The sequence below is a fragment of the Neolamprologus multifasciatus genome, chromosome 9 (genome assembly GCF_963576455.1).
Source record: "Neolamprologus multifasciatus chromosome 9, fNeoMul1.2, whole genome shotgun sequence".
Lineage (NCBI taxonomy): Eukaryota > Metazoa > Chordata > Actinopteri > Cichliformes > Cichlidae > Neolamprologus > Neolamprologus multifasciatus.
In genome coordinates, this window is record NC_140447.1 from 20,957,210 (window position 1) to 20,978,683 (window position 21,474).

Genomic DNA, 21,474 nt, shown 5'->3' on the forward strand with positions numbered 1-21,474 from the left:
GCTTAGGATGCACCCAGGAGGTATCCTAATCAGATGCTAGAATCACTTCAACTGCCTCCTTTCGATGTGCTCTACTGAATGACCGAGCTCCTCACCCCGCCTCTCAGGGAGAGCACAGACATGCTTCAGAGGAAGCTCATTTCCACTGCTTGTATCTGAAATCTCATGCGTTTGGTCACTGAAATAATATTTTCACTGCTTGCCTTATATATTACATAGATTTCACTCTCCGAAAGCAGACATTTAACTAAAGTCAATGGGGACTGACTTCAGAGGAGCCTAGCCATCGCTTTAGTTATCAGTAAACCATGGAAGGTGACATTTGTCCTAAACTGCATAGATACATCCCAAATAATCTTTAACTATTCCCACACAAGCTGGAAAGAACCTCAAAAGTAAAATCTTAATTCATAGATTGATGTGATACAAACAGACACGTTAGAGGCCCTGAGGTAGACTCTTTCTACATCAATCGGGCTCAGGGGCTCCTGCTGCTGTCTTCTTATTAAAGTTAATGTGCCACATGTGATTAGCTTTATTGATAGCTTGTCTGTGCTCCTGTGAGTCGCCCCAAAATGACCCTGAGCGATGTGTTTTTAATAAGCTGGAGGTCGCTGTAACCTGCTGCCGAGAACGGAGGCCACCTTGCCTCTCGTCGCATCTCTTCCTGGTGCACACGATCGTGGAGAACAAAGTACAGCTGCAGGCATTCACACATCCTCAATGCCTTATCTCATGTTCTGCCCTGTAATCTGTTTTCCACAATCTCCCCGTCTCTCATTTCCCCTCCCACCATTATTCTCATTTCTCTTACTGCCCCACTTTTCCATACGTGTGAGTTGAGTAGCTGGCTTAGTGTTTTTCAGCTGCGTCATCCAGGTTTGGTTGTAAAGCTTGTCCTTCACCTGCTGCTGGCCCGAGCTGATGTAGAGTGCGGAAATCAATAAAACAATAATAGCGCTCTAAAGAAAAAAAGTGATATGAACTCATACTGAAATTACAGCAAAGTAATAACAGCAACAAAACATCCAGTCTGAACTGAACAGAAGGGGTAAAAAGTCACGTGAATCATCATGTTTCAGTGTCGTCTCTTGTCTGTAGAAAATTTCCTACAAGGTTTTTGGAACTTGGACAAAGACCGAAAGCAATCAGTAATGATAAATACAAAGTTTACACAAAGTACACAAAGACAATAAATTTTAAAAAATCATCAAGAAACAGCAACAAGAGGAAGCCTAAAGCATGAAGAGCTTCCTTTCCTATATCCATCAAGAAAGAAGCCAGATTTAATTTTCTCTAAAAAGCCATAAAAGTGAATAAATGACCTCATTCTTTATGTCTGATAGCGCTCCTGAAGGATGCAAGCGCATTCTGTCAAGGATGCTGGGAGTCCAGCAAGATGACTTTAACTTTCTCTACGGCCTTGAGTTGATAAAAGTTGCAGGGATCTGATGAATTTATGTTCTGGCTCTGATGTGAGGACCAACAGCAGCTTAACAACAGTAAAAAAACATATTTAGAGTGCATGACATTTAACTAACTGCATAGCTTTATTAGACAGAAATACACCCACATCAGTGTTAAAGGCCTCCAACACATTATTTTAAATCTCAGAAGATATCATGGCTGCAATCCATCTTTTATCCTTTGTTGGAAGCTGAAATGCAGGAGGCTGAGCTGCTGATTATGATCTCTTAGAACGCCCTCATAAGATCGGCTCCCTGGAAATCAGTAGCGTTTATAGATGCATTTCGGTTTTAGCGCTCACAAATATTAAGTCGTGAAGTGAATTTGAATATGCAGTTTGAAATTTCCTCTCTGATATCATAAAATCTTCCATGAGTTGAGTGACTTTACTTCAGTGGTGAAGACTGTAGTAAAAGGAAATTGTTATATTCATCTGCAGTCATTTATATTTGTTGGAATGAGTCTGTTCTATGACCTCCCCATTAAATGTCTGCTCTACTCTTTATGAGCGCATACATAGAGCTGGCAAAGTAGCAGCAAGACCCAAGCACTGCAATGACAGCAGACATTTATCCTTGGAGAACCTGGATTTGTGATGCATAATGTCTTGCACATAACTGTGGGCAGATTAAAGTAACTTAATGATTCATAAAGGTTATTAGCTGAGCCGTCAGCTGATGTGGGCTGAACTGGCATCATGCGATCTGCTGGGATTGTGGCGAAGCTTGACTTTGTGCCCTGCCTGAGCTGACGCTTTGTTGTTGGTGGGTTTTTTTTGTTCTTTTGGAAACGCCTTTGGATGCAGTTTAAATCCTGCCCAGCTGTGGTCTAGTTTATCCCAGCGTTGATGGTTGGGATTGAAACAGAGCTGTGTCCAGACTGTTGTGTTACTTTCAGGAGAAAATGTCATATTCAGAGCTGTCCAGGATGGATTCGTTTATCATCCGCAGAAAAACATCACTATATTTTCACTGCCAACTTGTTAATGGTTCTTTTTTTTTATTTTGCATGAGCAGCAAACCACATTTCACTAACCAGTTTATTAGGTTAACTTGTTCTACAACTATTTACACAGGTTAGAACAGGCAGCAACTCAAAGCATTTAGACATGTGGACAAGGTCAAGACGACCACACAACCATCAGTGTTTACAGGAAAATATCCTGTAACGTTTGGACCCAAGAAACATACGCTGGGGCGAATATGTTGACAGCAGAACTTTTATTTAATACTCTGGTTTCTTGACTGGGACACAGACACTCCCGCTCTCTCTCTGCTGTCACGTCCGCTCCCCCCTCCGACTGTCACTGCCAACATATAAAGAGACACAATCACTGTCAGATCCCAGCACACCTGTTCACCCCGCCCCTGCGCCGCCCCGGGAGCTCCACTGCGCACCCCTCCTCTGCAGCTGGCCAGAGACCACACCCACGCCACATATCCATTGGGTGGCATTTCTGTGAGAGAAAAGGCTTTGTTGATATTAGAGCTCAGAGGAGAATGGCCAGACTGGTTTGTGTTAATAGGAAGACAGTTACTGGAATAACCTCTAATTACAACCGAGGTATGCAGAAGAGCATCTCTGAATGAACAACAGGTTGAACTTTAAAGCATATCAGCTACAGAAGCAGAAGACCACACCTAGTGCTGATGACTCATTCAGATCGCAGGGTAAGAATTAGACTTGAACAACATGAAAGCATGGAGCCATCCTACCTTGTATCAGTTCAGGCCGGTGGAGGTGTAATGGTGTGGGGCATTTTCTTGGCACACTTTAGGCCCCTTAGTATTAAACACCACAGTCTACCTGAGTATTGTCCATCCCATTTTATGACCAGTGTACCCATCATCCGAAAGGTGTTTCAACAGGATAATGCACCGTGTCACAAAGTTCAAAGGATCTTAAACTGGTTTCTTGAACATGACAATGAGTTCACTGTACTGTTGATCTCAATCAAATAGAGCATCTTTTGGATTTGGTGGAAGAAGACATTCACATCAATCCGCAGCAACTGTGTGATGCCGTCATGTCAATATGGACCAAAGTCCCGGAGGAATGTTTCCACCGCTGAATCTATGACGCGAGGAATGAAGGAGTCGGCACCGCTGCTGCATTTGGTTAAAACGGATGGAGTCGGGTGTAACTTTGGCAGCAGTTTACATATCCATCTTTCAGCAAGGGTGTCCGCCAACATTTTTGTTTAATAGTGTTTGAGTGCAAACATATCAGAACTGATATATATATAATTATGTTCAGTCTACTAATAACTCTGCAAGCACACACACATTCAGACTTTATGTCAGTAGACGCCAGACCAAGCTGCATGTGAAGCCTCATCTCTCCTTTAAACAGAAAGATTCTTCAGTCTGTTGTTAACGCGTTAGCTTAAAGGTAAAAGTACACATAATATTAGCTTATTCTATTGGTTTGGGCTAAAACAACTAGCAGGTAAAGTGTAGTCCAAACACTGTGTTTCCCCCTCTCCAACCTACCTGTGATCAGCTAATTAGTTAAAAGGTTGGTACAGTTGCAGTCAACCAAGAGTTTATTTGGTTGACTGCAGCCCTACATGCATCAAGATATATAGTATTAATAGCCAGAGGACAAGTTCGGTTCAAGCATGTTGTGACTGCTTAGAAGCAAAACACTGTTTAAATATAGAAGTCAGATGACAAACCAGACAGAGACAGCCAGTATGTGCCTCAACTTGACCCTTGACCTTTATCTCTCAGCAGTAGAAGACCTCTGCCTGACTCAGCAGCCCGCTGGCTAAATCCATCCCCGTGTCTGGGTGAGAGGGAGGCAAACACATTAACACTGTGGTACCACCAGCAGAGCTTGGACAAACATGCTACTTCTAGACAAATATGAGAGAGTAGACTCTCGGAAAGGTTTCTAATCGATTAGCAAATACGTGAGCGCATGGGCCGATAACCCTCGATCTTTTTATAGCTGGAGTAAAGGCTTTCAGTCAGCGCTAGGAGGGCTGGAGTCTAATTCCTTTGACGAGAAAACCGATTTGTAGGAGGCTTTTTAGAATTGAAGCATTTTAATCCTGTAAATGTGTCCTGTGTAATTAGATTGCCTGCGAATTTAATGGGACAGCTTTAAAGCTTCAATTTATTTGAGGTTTGTCATAAAAAAACAGGGAAATGATTAACATTTGTGCTGCATGTGTTCTTCTGATGAGTGTTGAAAGAAATACCATAAAACTGGCAGCAGTTTAACTTATTGTGTAGCAGTTTTTTGTCTTCATCTGCAAGTAACAAATTCTGAGCATTCAGAAACAAGTCTCTGTTTACAGCACAAGACTGTTTTCAGGGAAATGCTTTGGGCGGGGCTTTTATAATTGTTAAGGTCGGGGAAGTCTCACTGCGTTTGTGGTTTTTGTTTTCTTTAGACAAAAAACATGCTATGCCTGTTTGTTTGGACTCATTAACCTCGAAAATGTTGCTAATCTGTCACATTTTCTCAGAAGAAGTTAATTTGATAGGATAAGTGAATGCTTTCACCTATGCCCTAATTAAGGTAACTCTAAGATCAGGTTACATATGTAAGAAAGGTTCGGCACTCTAGTCACATTACCTTCTAAGTTTAATGCTTAAAATTCCTTGGTATGATTTTTCTGCTTATAGTCACAGCAGCTAATGCCGCAAATGTTAAACTCAGTCAATTTTAATGCTACTTTTGTCCATCGTTACCTTACAAATGTTGTGCTTGGTCATGTCGGCTTGTTTTATTTATTTATTTTAATTTGTTGGCTGGATTTCAGGCAGATTTTTCCTTAACTTGTTACATTTTAGCGAAAATGTAGCTCAGCCCACCTTTGATCAGCTTTTAGAGTTGATCCACATCTGGGCCTACATCTTACAGTATTTAGACGCTGTTTTTATTACCATTACAATAGGTTAAAATTTAATATTATCTAGATGTTTTCAAAAAAAATATCACCAGCCAGTAAGGATCCAGGTATCCTTTTGAAGGGTTTAATTTCATGCATGGTGTAGAGAGAATTTTCAGCTTTGTTACTGGTATGCAGGCTTGATGTGTTCCTGTTGTGCAAAGTCTTTGTGATACGCCTTTGTGACTCTCCATCTTCTGCAGAAAGCAGACAAATACGCCGGCGTGTTTGCAGTGAAGCAAGAACCAAAGACTTTATGTGAATTCTTGAGCTTTAATATGACTTTTAAATGCAAAAAACTATCATTTGAGTCTCAAGTTAGAATTTAAGCCTCTATTTCAGCCACTGTAAACACCCTGCTTGTATAAAGGCTGGTTTGCTTCCTGTGATGAAACACCCACTTGTATTAGGTCAATATGGAGGCAGCTTGTGTCACTGATCTGATAGAATTTCATCAACCACTTTTGAACCTTCTCAAATCACAGTCCTCACTTCATCAAGTGAATGCCCTTAAAGGTCCACTCTCTTGTTATTTTCTTTTTTTCCCTTTTAAATCTTTGCCTCTTTGATAAAAGAGGATTTTTTTTACAGTTACTTGACTCGTTCAACTCTCCACCTTCTCAGATGCCAGGAGGAAGCTGTCACTAGCTACTGAGGAAGACAAAAGCCCTGTCCCTTCATTTCCCTGGAGTTTTTTTTTCTGGAGATGGTAGAAAACAATCGACAGTGAAAGTAAAGTTTATGAGGAAACAGTCCAAATGTTGATTCTTTCATTCTAGCCAATAACTTGTGGGTGACTGTAGCTCATGTAGAGCAGGTCATCTAGTAATCAGAACATTGGCATGCAGACTGGAGCAGCCAGGGATCAAAAAATGTCCAAAGCATCACATTTACACCCATCGGAGTGTGAATGTTGTCAATCGCTTCAAGTGCTCAGTCAGAGTAGAAAAGTGCTCTATAAAAACCAGTCCATTTACCATTTACATTTTACAATCTGTAGTCAGTTAAAGTTGACGCCACAGACTTCTCAGCAGTCGCCTGTTTAAATGTTTGCATACAAATGTGGACCTGAAGCTTTCAGTCTCAGTTGTGCCAAAAATTATAGAATAATATTAGCTTTTCTTCTTCTATTGCATCTGAAAATCTAAAAACAGTAACCTCGATGCTAAAACTAAAGATGCAGTGATTGAATTTTCTTGGCCAATCTCCATTTCTGTGTTCGTTTGGTTGACCCGCCGATACCAATTTTTTGTTAATTCACATTTTTCATTTGTAAGAACTATAACTGACAGCTTATACAAACAAAAGTCAACTTTTCTTTAATGCAACATATTGTTTTAATAACAAAATAAATTTTTAAGCTTTACATTTTTCCCAAACTGCAGTAAGTTACAGGATCTTCTCTCACCTCAGCAACTGAAAATAAAGTACTCTGCTGCTGGAAGACATACAGGTCATTAACTGAAAATAAGCTGCTGCACACCCACCTTTATCTGGCATATTTTACCTTAGCAAACAAAGGCAGATGTAGCTATTTTATTTAAAAAACAAACTAAGAATAAATGAGAGGCCCTTACATAATTTTCCATCATGTTTCTAACTTCACCAAATAGCAAAGCATCAACATTTCCCTTTTCCCCCTCATCTCCAATCTCATCTCCATTTACCTCATAACTGCTTTGATCCTTTGCTCATACCGAGGCTGCTCCGAGCTTTGGCTAGCTTTAGCTTTAGCCACAATGTCTTTGTTATCTTTAAATGATCTGTTTTCAGCTGGGGATGTTTTCATGGTGGCCCCTCTGTGGTATGCTTTGGCATATTTTGTGTCTTTACTCGTAGTGAGGAGCTTCCATGCTAACAACATGTTAGCGTGTGACTGTGACTTTGTGTGGGAGTATTTGCCCGCACCACTCTGCCCGAGTTGTGCTTGCATGATCAACATATGGGAGACTGATGTGCTGGACCAGTCAATTAGTGCATCGCTAACAGTACTGACAAGAGAAGCTGCAGGTTCAGGTGATAATTCTCTGTGGATTCATCACCAGCATGCTCTCCATGCAGATGCTCGCAAAAAGCTGAAGTTGTCTTAGCAGCATAATGCAGTTGGGTTTTTTTTTTTTTTTTTTTTTTTTGTTGCTTGAGATCAGTTTAAAAGTAGAGCTGGGTTCTGTATTTGAAGTTCACATTTCGCTGTTGCCTGTGCATGCCTACAGATCCTCAGGTCACATCACTGTAACATGGTTTCTGGCATATAAATCACCTTCTCTGGTCTGGGTGACAACGGGGGATTTTTAGTGTTTCAGCCTGAGGTGCTTGTGTTCTGTGGTAGATTTGCAGTGACAGGCCCCTGCCGAGACATGACAGGCAGCACATCCGGCTTGATATGAAGCTACAATCACGTTGACAGCGAGGTAATGAAAGGCTCCGTCTCCATGACACCCCGGCAGTCCCGCTCGGTGGCGTGCTGAAATGGATTGCGGAGTGATTGACGGTGATAATTTGACCCCGTCTGTCAGAGCGACTTTCTTTATGGAGTAGCATCACTACGAGGACCCGATTGTCTCGGTGGTCACAGGTTATCTACTCAGAGAGTGGGTGCACTTAATCTGTCAGGGGTCTGTGTTTACGACGGTCTGATTCTTGAACTTGGCGGGGATGTCCATCTCTTTTTCCTCCACTAGCTTTGAGATAATCTGGTCAGATATTGTAATAAATCAATTCAACAGCATGTTTTCAGTTTAAGAGGTTCCTTATATTAGCTGTCTTCAGTGAAACATTTGGCATTCAGAGTCAAAAAAAGAAAAGGAAGCTCACACCTGTCTTAAAAAGGAGTGGGAGCTGTGGAGAAACACGGTCTGAGCTCATCCAAACAGCTGGAGTCACACAAGCTTCCTTTCATCCATATTCTGAATTCAGCTGCAACACTCCAATGTGAGACTAATCTTTTATGGCTGTAGCTTTCCAAAGGTCATCCAAAGAAAGCCCGGACTCTAAATGTTGCATTACAGGAATTGTGGACTTCATGGTGCTGTCTTAAAGGTCAAAGTTCACTATTATTTTGTGTCAGCAGTCTCTCTCTATGCTAACCGCATTTTGTTGTTGCCTGTATAAACAGAATAAACAGTTTCAGTTGACACTCAGATTCACATGGTTGTAGGCGAAAATAGTCCACGGTCCACAGCCTCAGCTGATGTCATGTGAAATTCAGGAGTCTATTTATTCTTGCTTCCTTTACTTTATTTTTTTTAAAGCTACATTTTCTGCAGATGTCTTGTTTTTTCCCAACCTTGTTTCTTCACCACTCCCTTCTCCCGCTCTCTCCTGCAGATGTCAAAGTTTTTGTTAGTCTCTGAACATCCTTTTCCTGAGTTCTGGATAGTTTCAGCTCTCTGGCCAGGAATATATGTATTTTTTTACTGAATAGCTCACACGGCGTAGGTGTTTTATTAAAGATAAGGTGCTCTCACATAGTTGTTTTTCTAAGCACCTTTAAGCAAAATGCTGAATTCTTTCCTGTGAGGTGGGAGAATTAAATCTTTTCCTTTTGTGTCATTTTTTTTGTGACAACTTGCTCTAAACTTAACAAATTTATTGCACCAATTCCAGAGAAATTGCAATTGATTCCCAAATTTTTTAAATTAATAAACTTCAGTTGAATTCAATTTTATTTATATAGCACCAAATCACAACAACAGTTGGCTCAAGGCACTTAAATAGTTAGATTAAAATTTAACAATTAAAAAATGGCACCTTTTAACAAAGTAGTTTAACATGGGATTTCTTGCTATTTTGCCAGGACTAAGATGAGATGGTTAACATGTGGCCGTTCAATAAATATGCAGCTATTCACCAGATAGCTTAGCTTAGCATAAACATCATTTCCCGATCTTACATTTGAGTCTGAATTACATGTCATTTGCATAAAAAAGCTGCTTTGTTTCAATGTCAGTCGTGAAACAGCTGACAGGAGCCCAAGTGCAGATTTTCCAGATACATTTCGCTACAAGGACAAACTTGTTTGTCAAGGTCATTTTGCAAGATCAAGAGAGGCATCTGCGTCTGGCATGTTTCTGCAGGTCTGTCTCTGGGCGGTCATCCAGTTCCCAGCTGACAGGCTCATAAACAATGCTGTAGATTCACCACAGCCCAACACACCACTCTACTGTCTTTATAGTCTGTAAATGAGCCAGGAGTGTCCATTATTCAGTTTTACACAGTGCTTGTCCTGTGGGACAAGTCTATACAAAACCTACCTGGCTTCACTTCTTTACAGGATATCAAGCAGAGGAGTTCTTATCCGAGACAAATCACCAGATCTAGCTTCTGCGTGGCTACACTCCCGCTGTGGGTTTTATTAGATTTTCTTTGCCTCTGAATTTGATGAAATCTGATGTAACAGTTCAAAGCTGCATTCATACCCAATCCTCCCTGTGAAGTGAAATGGTATCTTTCCACTTTGATCAATATTTTTTAAATTATTTTTAATACTGGGCTCTGAAACCCGGCGAAAGAATGATGAGAAATCAATTAGACGAACGGTTATAATCTCGGTATCTGCCAAGTATTATGGGTACATTTGGAGCAGGACCAAAGAAAGGTCTTGTTGATCCATTGTCTTCCTGCCAGCCAGTAATGATATGCTAATGCTGCAATTATTTTCCCTGTCAAACAACAAACTTTGTCTTTGCACGCAAGGGCAGAATTATACTTTGGCTGTCTTAAAAATAGATGGATTGCTTAAAGTTGCTGCTCAAATGGCCATCATAACGTTATAATAATCGCCTCCTCTTGACAAATTTGGGCTCTCAAATTCTTTAAGAAAATGTGAACGGCAGCACCAGGAGTCTATCTCTCTCTGCCAGGAAGAGCGCTGCACAGGCTCCCCATGTGTCTCTGAGTAATGGAGCCTGTGTTTTCTGCCTGTAAAGCCTCCGGCAGTCTCGCTCCTGTGGCTGAATCCTCCGAGACAGGTGGTGTGAAGTTGCAGGATGGTGTCTGCTTCAGTGTAACAGAGTGACTCAGCCCACCTTCCAGGCCCCTCAGGGCCTTTCCCCCTACTGCACTGTGACTCTGACAGCTCCACTCCCGCTGTTTTCCCACCTTCATCATAACCTGGCATCATCCCATTGAACTTCGGCCGCTTTTAAGAACCCCTTTTGACATTGTTTGTCTTCAGGATCTGCTTTTCCACCATTTCTTGACATGAAATCCTTAAAAGCAGAAAGCAGAATTTGGGTTTCTCACCTGTGTCAGAGCAAAGCTGTCCATATTCCATCTGATGTGTTTGGAAAAAGCTGAAAGCTTTCAGGTTACCACTGCAGGGATATTTTCATGTTTTATTCATGTTGCACCCCTTCTTGTTGTTTCTCTATAAGCATTTGCCTCTGAATATGGCCTTGGTGCAGCAGCACAAGTTTTGGGAAAAGTACCCGTGGAGAGTACATTTACTTGAGTACTCTGTTCAGAGAACCAGCTCCATAACCGTGAGGCCAAACTAAACAACCTGGGCTTCTATTTTTGAAATCTACTCACTGCCCTCATCATCAGGCCACAGTGACAAAGTCAATAACACTGGAGTTATGGAAAGCGTCCACCTACAAAAAGACCCTCCACCTTCCAGCGTTCACATTAATGTTTCATATTCAGTGTCTCATCTGTACCGATACAGTGTATTGGCAGCAGAGCGGATGACTTTACAAAGGAAAATAAACCTGTACTATAGGAGAAATATGAAAAGGTTAGACACATAAAATACAGATGAAAGCAACAGACAGGTATGGTGTGAGTGTGTGGGAGAGGAAAAGCAGGAAGGAGGACTAGAAAACAGCTGCTATGTAAATAAAGTTTAAAATCTGATGGGTTATAATTGTCAAATCAGCATCTTCTTTAGAGTTACACAGACTTTCTTGGGCTCAAGGATCTAATGATTAGAACCTGGTGGTCAAAGGACAAACTCACCTCACCAAACATGCCTTTGACCATGACTCAAGAATTTCTGCACTAATTATGAAGGATTTTCCCCAACATGTCTATTGGGATGAAATTATAAAGTGATAACATTTTATATCCGGAAGGTTAAATGTCAAGTCTGGAAGGACGGATGTAGAGTGGAGTAAAATGTGGTTATTTAATATTCTACTATATTCTAGAATTATGAAAGGAAAAAAAAGTAAACAAGAGGCCAGTGTGTTGTGCTTTTTCAAATATTTGACATGCAAAAAAATTTTTCAGACTGACTCTAGATCATTCATATGAGACAATTTGGTTTTTAATTCTCCTGCAAATGAAGTGCAAGGTTTTTAGTTCCAATGAAGGATTTCCACTTTACTATTTTGGTACTTTTACACTGAAAGGGTTTGAATGCTTTTTTCTCCAAAGATGGAGAAGCTATCCAAGGCTCTGTCAGTGCCGGGGGGGTCCTGAAGTTTGATCAGTGAAGCCAGGAGATGCAGACCATGGGCCCCACTGCTGATGGCAGTGTGCCCAGAGGCATAGCATACTAAGTGTGGGGGGGTGAAGCGTACTCGTCGCACTTCAAAGTCCCAAAGTGGGGAGATTTTCAGCCAGAGTAGATTCAGGGTTTAGCTTTCCCATAAAATGTCAAGCTACAGCAACCAAAATACAACTCTCTTACAGTGCAGTTACTACAAACACTATATGTATTATATATATATATATATATATATATATATATATATATATATTTTATTTTACAAAGGTCTTGCACAGCTGAAGTCATACTGGCCAAACTCATAGGACCAAAATGAACATTTTACAAGTTAAGCATTGTTTTCTTTTAGGAATATAGATTTATCTCACATATTGGTTTAAGCTTTGTGAAAAATAGAAGCATCTGCTAAACAACATTGTTTTTCCTTCCCTGGACTCGAGAATCACACTCTACTCCTACAAATAAGCCAGCAGTGCATAGCTTTCATCTCTAAATCGAGAGAGCCCAGGGCCCAAATAGGTGTGAATATGAATCTCTCACTGACTGATTAGGAGCCTCTTTCGCCGACTGTGAGCCAAAACAAAGACATCGTTCGTTGTTCACCTGGGGGAAATTGTGAGGGTGTGCAAGTGTGGGTTGAGATTGCCAAGGTACATTCGTCTCTTTACCCAAATAACACAGCCGTTCTTACGCCTCCTCCCCTCTTCATCATCACCTCAGAGGCAGCGAACTAACCGTCATCCTCGCTCACTGTGTAAGACTGCAAGGGACAAACAGGAGAGAAAGCTGGAAGATATTCGAGAACAACTGTATCCAATTTGTATTCAAACCCAGACACTTCCAGGCTCTTTTTTGTCAAAGGCCACTGAACTGTCTGTTTCTATTAAAGACCCTGTGCAGCCACGCTGAGCTGTACGAGACAAACGCCACCAACAGAACCTGAAGTGAACATTTACTCATGTGTCCTCTGCAGGGGTCGCAGATATGTTTGGATTGGATCGATACGCATGTTTGAAGGATCAATGGGGCAAACCGCAGACACAGGCAAGAGCATCTTAGTCGGCTAATTTCATCCTCCATTAACACCAGTTGGACCAGTTGACATGAATGTCAGAACGTGCAGCAGTATGACAGGACAGCATCAAGGCTGCTGAGGTGAACAATATAAGCGTCTGTCCCGTGAGAACGAGGAGCAGGAGGCAAGCAGGAGCACGAAGCCCTGAAAGAGTCTAAAGCCCATCAGCTGAATCATAATTGGTTGTGCACTAATTTTGCAAAGCATTCTGGGACAAGGGTGTAGTAATACTGCGCTAATTGCCAAACAGTTTGTACTTTTGGAGCCAGACTCCATGCAGGCTAAAAATTACAATAACTGGGATCTGTGTGCACAGTACAGGCATCGGCGCGTGCTATAGGCCACCAAATACTGTATGGGGCCAAAATTTGGCTTCTTCTTCCACCCTAGCTGGCACTTTCTTGTGGAAAGCACTGCTGACCCAAACACTCATACATGTTAACAACCTGCAGCTGCACACACAGCTGTCTGGGGTTTGCATCTGGGAATGATAACCCAAGACCTTGTCTTTGCTAATATTCCCGAAAAGCCGCAGAACAAAATGAGACAGCTTGACAGTTTTTCACCAAGAAACCAATTAAAATCCAAGTGAAGAGCACATTTCCTCAGGAAGTCATCTCTGACGTCTTACCCAGAGAAATTAAACATTTGCAGGCCTTATTCGATTGTTCGAGACAGCTGATAATCTTTTTTGCACTTGTCATTTCAGTGACATACAATCACCAGAAAGAATGAAGTAAAATAAATGGGAAAACTAATGAATTACAGAATTAATGAGTTTAATTAAGCTTGCATGGTTTGAAAAGGAGGGAAACCTTTGCGCCTTCATTGTCCTGTCAGAAAAGAAATGACGCAGAGCTCAGATTCAATATTTCCTCAGCTAAATCTGCATAATTAAAATTTACACATTAGGTAAAAAAAAGAAATCAGTATAATGCAAATGCATTGCAAATATTTGCCATTGTTGAGCTCTGATTGATTGGAAGTCGCATAAACGTGATGCCACATCTACTAAATCCTCACTTATGATGGGATTTTTGGAGGGAATCAGCCATCTGCTCTGCGACATGCCGCTGCGTAGGTCTCATTTTCTGCGAGGATGTTGTGTTGTAAACAATGTTTAATATTGATTTCCTGCGAGTAGCTGAAGTTGCCACTCCTGAATGGCAAGAGGCAGAGGCAATTACAGTCTGCGACTTGGATGTGGCTCCCAGTTTGTCAGCAGATGTATGAAATGTATGCCGGGTATGGGTTTGGCAGCGATAAAACTGGAGGTCCTCTGTTTCTTTTAGTCTCTGCTCAGTATGTACTGCAGGAGAAAAGAGTCTGAAAATCTAGGTTTCCTGGTGTGCTTCTGCGGGATGCTGTGGATTTTTGGTGTATTCATTCTTTTTGTTGTTTGCTAGCTTGTGGGTGTGGGTGCCTGGAGGCCGTTGGTGGGAGGATATTATGGGATTTGGCAAGTTATAAAGAAGTTTGTTATATGTTTTTCCACATATTTTTGTAGAACATAAAAAAAAAATCTTGGGTATATGTTTACAACAGCTCACAGGGAAATTATCTCGGAGAAAAACATGTGTAATGCATGTTTTTGTTTAATTGGTTTTCTGTTACTCACATTTTGAGTATTTATGGCTTCAGCAAATTGGCTTGATTATCAGGAGTTTCAGAAGTGGGTATGAGGGCTGCTTCCAGGGCCGGAAAACTGACTGGCTGTGACAACCACAGTCTATGTTGTTGGTTGAATTTGTCTTTATGAAGGATTAGACACTGTACTCAGAGAGTACTGTAAATCACATAACTTCAATATTTTTAAAGATTTTTTAGCCTTTTTTTGTTTCTAGCAGTAAATGTCGATGTGTGTGTATATATATATATATATATATATATATATATATATATATATATACTGTTTATAACTGTTTTTTTACATAAAATGTGGGACACTTTAGTCAACAACAAAGCACACTGATGTTTTAGATGAAAAATGCTGCTAATAAACCTAGAAAAGGGGGGTCATAACCCCCCTAACCCCCCTGGAAATTACGCCCCTGTTATGATTGACCTAAATTTAACAGTGACACCTGTGTTGGAAATCTTGATAGGGAAACATTCATATTCCTGGTTGGCTAACGGCTGCTGTCAGTCACTAGGTAAAATCGGTTGCATAGAGCTTTGTGGTGCTTTTGATTACTTCAGTCACAAACAGGATGTTTGCATGGAAGATACCAATTTGTCTGCAAACCCTTGCCAACTGCTCTCCGAGTGGCAGTGAAATTATCCGACACAGAGGAGACCGTTTGCCTTTTCAAACGTGTTGGCTTCACCTGTGAGGTACAACTTTTACTTTGAAGGCGAACATTCTCAGATTCTGGTTTTACTGGACTGTGTTTAGCAGTTAGCCAGTGTTTGTAGACAGGTCTCCTTCTTCCATGCAAATTGCAGGCAACGTAATCAAAAGAAGGTTTTTGGTGAGTCTCCTTTTCAACTTCTGTCAAAAATTCAAATTATATACCAGTTTTAAATCGTTACAGTGCAGTTATCTGGATTTTATTGACACTTTTATGGAAGTTCTACATACATTCTAAAATAGATTAAAGTTAAAGAAATAACTGCGTTTATGTTGTGTGGGTTGTGGACACATGTTACTTTAAGTAACACAGAAGCTTTTTAGATATTTTATGATGTGATAACAATGCTGTTAAACCATCTAAAATAATACAATCAAATGAAAAAATAATCACATTTAGTGACTTTAGATCATCTCAGTAGATATTTGGGATTCAGGTATTTGTTTTAGTTTGATACTGCAAAGCATTTGCATTCCCAGAGTGTATGTTACTGTAGGATTAGTGACATATGATGAATTCAGAGGGTTAAAACAGGTCCACACTATTTTGTACCAGTGACTTTCTGTCATGCAGAAGATTTTCTTTTTGCAAATATATCTGTTACGTTGCAGTTGGTGAATACCCGCCTGTCTGATATTTTAAAATATGATATTCTTGCCCTCCCCTCACACTCCTCCTTAGACAGCTGGGCTTTTTTAACTGTGGGAAATAACAGGTCCGCTGGGAGAGTTGGACCCCTCTGCATGTGTTTACACAGCACTCAGCCCAGAGAACATTGGAGTGTGGAGAGGTTTGGCAGGGTGGACGGGTGAGAGGCTTGGTGATGCTGATGGATTAGCAGGAAGGATGAGGACAGGCCCTAGGGCCCCTGTCTGGGCTTGCCTGAAGTCTCCAGCTCAGAGAGAAAGTGGGAGGAAAAAAGCACAGTTAATACACCCATACTGGCACTAAATCAGTCTCCACCTGCAGACATACACATCCACACACACATCTAAACACTCTCAGAACCTTTCCACGCTAAAGAGAATCAATCTTCAGTTAAAAGGGTGCGGCCCACCACCGGGCCTGATATTTCCAGCGCGTGCACATTGTCTCTGGGTGACCTTTCAGATCAATGGCTTTCAGAGTTTACAGTGCTCAATTAGCCTGAAGTGCCTGTGGTAATCAATGTGGTTAAAATGATCATAATTTACAGCACTGCCAAAGCAGCCCTCAATATTAGTGTGGCGGTGCTATACAGAAAGATGAAAACAGATTCGGCACTGAGCAATTTAAGTGAATCAGATAACAGTCCGAATCATAAGATGGACAAAAGAAAAGCCTGTTTTTGTTACAGGAGCTTGTTTTCTTCCAGGTAATATAAAGAAAAAGAGCAGAGCATTGTGGACAGCTTGTAAACTCCTGAAAAAAACGCTGCGATGAGATAAGAATAGCGGACAATCATTTCTTCGCCTTAGCTTCACTGCTATGACAACTTGTACAGTATGTTCTGTTTTCCACGAACGGCTGTCTGCATTTATAAATGAATCACACCTCCAGGTGCACAGGACTGCAGCCAATGATTATGCCAATTAATTCCTTAATCACACAGTCATTTGGTCTATGAATGCAGCTATCTTTAATATAACTAAGTATATGCTTTTCACATCATTTCTGCAAACAGCTGCTCTGCGACCTTTTGGAAAGCACACACAGTTGCATAACAGTGAAACAAGCGATCACAGAAGAATATAGCATACCTCCAGCTTATCCAATTTAGATCTAAAGCTTCTCCTTTGGCAGAAAACATTTTACTGTATGACAATAAGGCTGGCTTTTGGAGGGGAAAAAGTGAAAGATTAACCTATAAAAAAAACATACGCAAAGGCTGGGATGAGTTTGGAACAGAGAAAAGTGTCTCTAATTATTGAAAAATGTTCTCCCACTGTGGAGATTTGGTCTCTGTTTCCTGTGGCTTTTGCCACCATCACACATGTACAGTAACTAGTTGCTTATTAACTGCTCGCTGGCCACCTGTCATTTTGCAGAAATGACTCCCAATTGAAGCTGAGCATCTCTGACCTTCTGTCATCCAGTGTCCATCTGACTCTACTGATCAGCTGTTAGTCAGCCAATAAAAATCAACGATTATGCCAATTATGGATTTATGTAAATTAGATTTTATTTTTAGTGTCTAACTGAAGCACTTCAGCAGCTGATTACACTCAGTGATCTAATCAGGAGAGGTGAGGTCAACTTAATAAGAATGACTGAATTCAGTTTACCTGTTTCTGTTTTACGGTGCTGGTTGTTAAACTGGTGTTAAAGGGGAATTATTGTGCTTGTTTTCATTCTTTAAGCCAACTTTCTTCTCATTGGCTGGTCTTTACAAGCAAAAGATCTGAACAGCATGTTGGGCAGGACGCTATGCTAGCGATATCTTCTCTATTTAGACTGAAACCTGAACTTGTGGCTCGTAGTTATACCCTAAAAGTCCAACGCTTTTGCTGCTGTAACATGTCATAGAGTTTGCTGTGAAAATTGTAAAAGATCTCACTTTGTGGCAGTATTCTGTGTTAGCAGATGTGTAGCTGGCCTAAAATATACAAGACAGGAATGAGTCAGCGAGTTCGTGACCTGAAACCATCTCTGAGGCTAAAGCGACTGAGAGATCAGCTCTCGGAAGAAGATTGGGGAGGCCGAGTGCTCTGAGGATAAGTGGACAAAAAGAGTGATTATAGTGTTGAGTCTGTCCCAGATGTTAGATTTGCTGACGTGTTCGTGTCCCTTAGAAACGCAGCAGAAGATCATGTGAGCCCCATTGTTTGTGAATGAAAGCGTTTGGTTCTGCCTATTCACCAGTACTGATGTGAGCATTTCCAATTTTAGGCTATGTTAGGCAGGTACTTGAGGACTGTGGGAAGAGTGAAAGGACTTCTTTCGCATTTTCATGCAGAGATTTAGGCAGAGTGAGAGATGTTAAGGTTTTTTCTCTCAGTGGGGATTTGAGCCGGTTGACCTGTAAGGATGCAGTCGTATTACCACAGGTAATAGCTCGCGCTGGAGGGAGGAGAAATAATCTGTTGCGGGACGTCCAGTGTCCAGTGATGCATCGCCCCCCCCCAGCCCCAGCTTCTCTCGTGGTGGAGTGAATCAAGGCTTCGAGGCTCCAGTGCAGTACTACTCATTCGCAAAGTGGAATGAGGGCCAACAGCCGCACTTCATCGTCCTGCAGTCTATCACTCAATCTCCTGGAATATGAGACAGAAACTGTGCCTGACTAGAATCCTGAATTCCTTAGCGCTTGTATCACTCAGGAAGCGCTCTCGTCTGTGTGATCGTGCTGCCTGCCTGTGTGTCTCTTTGCCAAAGCATTTTTGTGTACACTTCCTACACTGACCAATGCCAGAGCCAAGACAACCAACAATTACATGAAGAAAGCCGCAGCAGTGACAGCAGACTCCATGATGGTTGACTCCAGCACTTTAAACCCTGTGTTTTGGGGTTTGACACACTGTGCTCAGGCATGTTTCTGGGCGCTTTGTGGTTTAGCCTGCTTGGGATTTTGTGTCCACTGTTTTTACTCAGAAAGAAAATTAGCAGCTCCCCACAAAGCCATAGTAAAAAAACCAACAAAAACCTGTTATGTTCCTCAAGGTTAAAGCCTTGATTAAAAATCACTGGACCCGAAGCAGAACTGCCTCCTAATTCCGCCTCATTTTCTCTCCCTTTGGCTTCATTCCTTCTTCTAACACGCAGTCCTGACACCTGTTCTCTTACACGGACGCTGTGTTTCCCCAGGCAGTGTGAATGCAATATTAGTCTCCTTCTAATTCATTCCCTCCACCTCCTTTCTCTGCAGATTGTAATTAACACGTTCAGAGTTCAAAAATGGGCTTTTATTTATAGCCCCCCAGCCTGCTTTCTCATTTTGGGCGGCATAAAGGAGGGCTCGCTCACAACATGCTCGTTTCTTGGTGCCGGTGATGCCGGGAGCCATTCTGATAAAGTTCATTGTGTCCTGCACAACAAGCATATCAGCAAAAGTCAGAACAAGTTTATATGATATGAGTGTGTCCTTTAGCGTTTTGATTCAAATTCTGAAGTGTATCTTTGCACTCTTTCTCTTCAAAAGGGGTCACGGGCTCTAACTATTTGCTGAAGTGAGACATCAAAATTTCAGTGTAATAGTTACAATGTGATTTCTTCAACAAGCTGGTTATTATGTTTCAAGAAAAAAAAAAAAATTTTTATCGGCGGACCTAATCTGAACCTCGGGGGATGTTTGTGCTGCAGTGCCCCGACTTGGAAAGATGTGACTAATTGTCAGCAAAACAAATCTGTGGTGAAACAAAGCGTTCATGACAGGCAGGACGCCAACTTGATGTTCCTCTCCAGGGGGAAAAGACATCAGAAATCCTTTTAGAAAACTGGCTTATGAATTTCTTTTAGAGGCTTTCCGTAAGAAGAAACCGATTTTGTTCTTTTGTTCATCTGCTGCACTATTTTAATTCTTGTCCTGACTTGTCTCACGCTCTGATTAGCTCAGATTTCGGCGTATGATATTCGGATTGCATTCTAGGAGCTCTGTGAAACTGGATCTTTTTTAACTTTCTCTCAGCTTTACGACTTTATGTGCTTGCTTAATGACAGGTTGTGTTTTTAAGAGGGGGTGCGTAAAATCTGAGACACCACAGGTCAACAAAGCACACTTTCTCTGCATAATAATTACTGAGAGTTGTATGCCTGGAATTTATGCGCAGCAGTGTGCAGTGATAGTAAAAAGAAATTATACCCTCTAAGGTTTTTCCTGTCATGATATGATAAAAAAAAATCAATCTGGTCCTTAGTAGGTGTTAAAATTGGGTAAATACAACTTCAGATGAACAACAACATGTGCCATATTACACTGTGTTGTTATTTTTTCAGCAAAAACTAAGCTAAAATACAGGTGCATTGTGTGAAAAACTATGTACATCCAAGGTGTACCGTCACACAGACGGCCTCAGCTTATACTCCAGAACTCTGGGTCACAGAAGAGTTGAAGAGCAAGGTGTCCAGATCCTGTGGCTGCAAAACAAACCCAAATCATCACCCCTCCAACACCGTGCTGACAGCTGGTATGAGGTGTTTGTCCTGATATGTTGTGTTTGAGTTTCACCAAACGTGGTGCTGTTCACCTTTACTTTGCACTCATCTGTCCAAAGCACGTTCCAGACGTCTTGTGATTTGTCCAGATGCAACTTTGCAAACTTAAGCCTAAAGCTGCAACTACACTGGATAAGATATGACCATGGAGACCATGGAAAGTGATTGATATATGAGGATTAAGTGACCACCAGTGAGAACGCAGAATGCTGTCGATTGACAAATGACCAGTAGTAAATACATCAGAGGGTTACCTAGGCAACTGGAGCCTGGAATCTCTGCAAGTAACCAGCCATCAGCTTCAAATTGATGCATGACGAGTGAATCACTTCCTGTGTGGACGTAGCTCAGCTTAAACACACAGGTGCTGCCTTTTTTAGTTAGAGAGAAGAGGCTTTCTCTTGGCAATGCCAAAGAAGCCATACTTATTCAGTCTTTTTCTAATTGTACTGTTATGGTAACTGAGGTCTGAGATGTAAGTTTGGGGTTTTTTACAGTTTCTCTGAGCAGTTAACACTCTGACGTCCACTTCTGGGAATACTGACATCTGCCTTGATTGTTTTCCACTTGTGAATAATCTTCTCACTAAAGAATGATGGATGTCAATTTTTTTGGAAATGGTGTTACAACTTTTCCCAGATTGATGGAAAGCAACAATTGCTACATTAAGATCACACCTGAATGCTCCTGACCAGCAAACTGCCAAAGACCTCACCTTTTATAGAGGTGCTCACACTTGCTGATGATCGATCAATCAGGTAATCAAGTGTGCTTGATTAGCAACACCTGTCTACTGTTCACCCTCTTAATTCCTTTGGAAGCAGTAAGGGTGCACTGAGTTTTTCACACACTGCTTCAGCATAATAGTACAGTGCACCGTGTGTGCATTTAAAGGTTTTCTCTGCTTCATATCAATTTGAATTAAATGTCTTTGGAGTTCGGGCAGTTTATTATACAAATCAAGCAATTTGATGTCTTTTTTTAATGAAATATAAAATATGACAATGCTCATGCTCACTAGCTTCTTCACCCTTGTCAGTGTGACTCAAACGGTGTTTAATTTGTTTCAGCAGGTTAATAAACAGTCAGGAAAGTTCTTGAA

At 41.2% G+C, this 21,474-nt stretch overlaps 1 protein-coding gene and 1 long non-coding RNA gene across 2 annotated transcripts in view; both read left to right on the top strand.

The window, feature by feature from the left end:
• Positions 1 to 21,474, top strand: part of plxdc2b (plexin domain containing 2b) — a 133,721-nt gene that overhangs the window by 20,043 nt on the left and 92,204 nt on the right. The window lies entirely within an intron of this gene.
• LOC146511512 (uncharacterized) lies at positions 5,852 to 20,166 on the top strand. The gene is made up of 2 exons (XR_014876151.1): positions 5,852 to 5,958; positions 6,306 to 20,166. It is a non-coding gene; the product is annotated as an uncharacterized LOC146511512 (long non-coding RNA).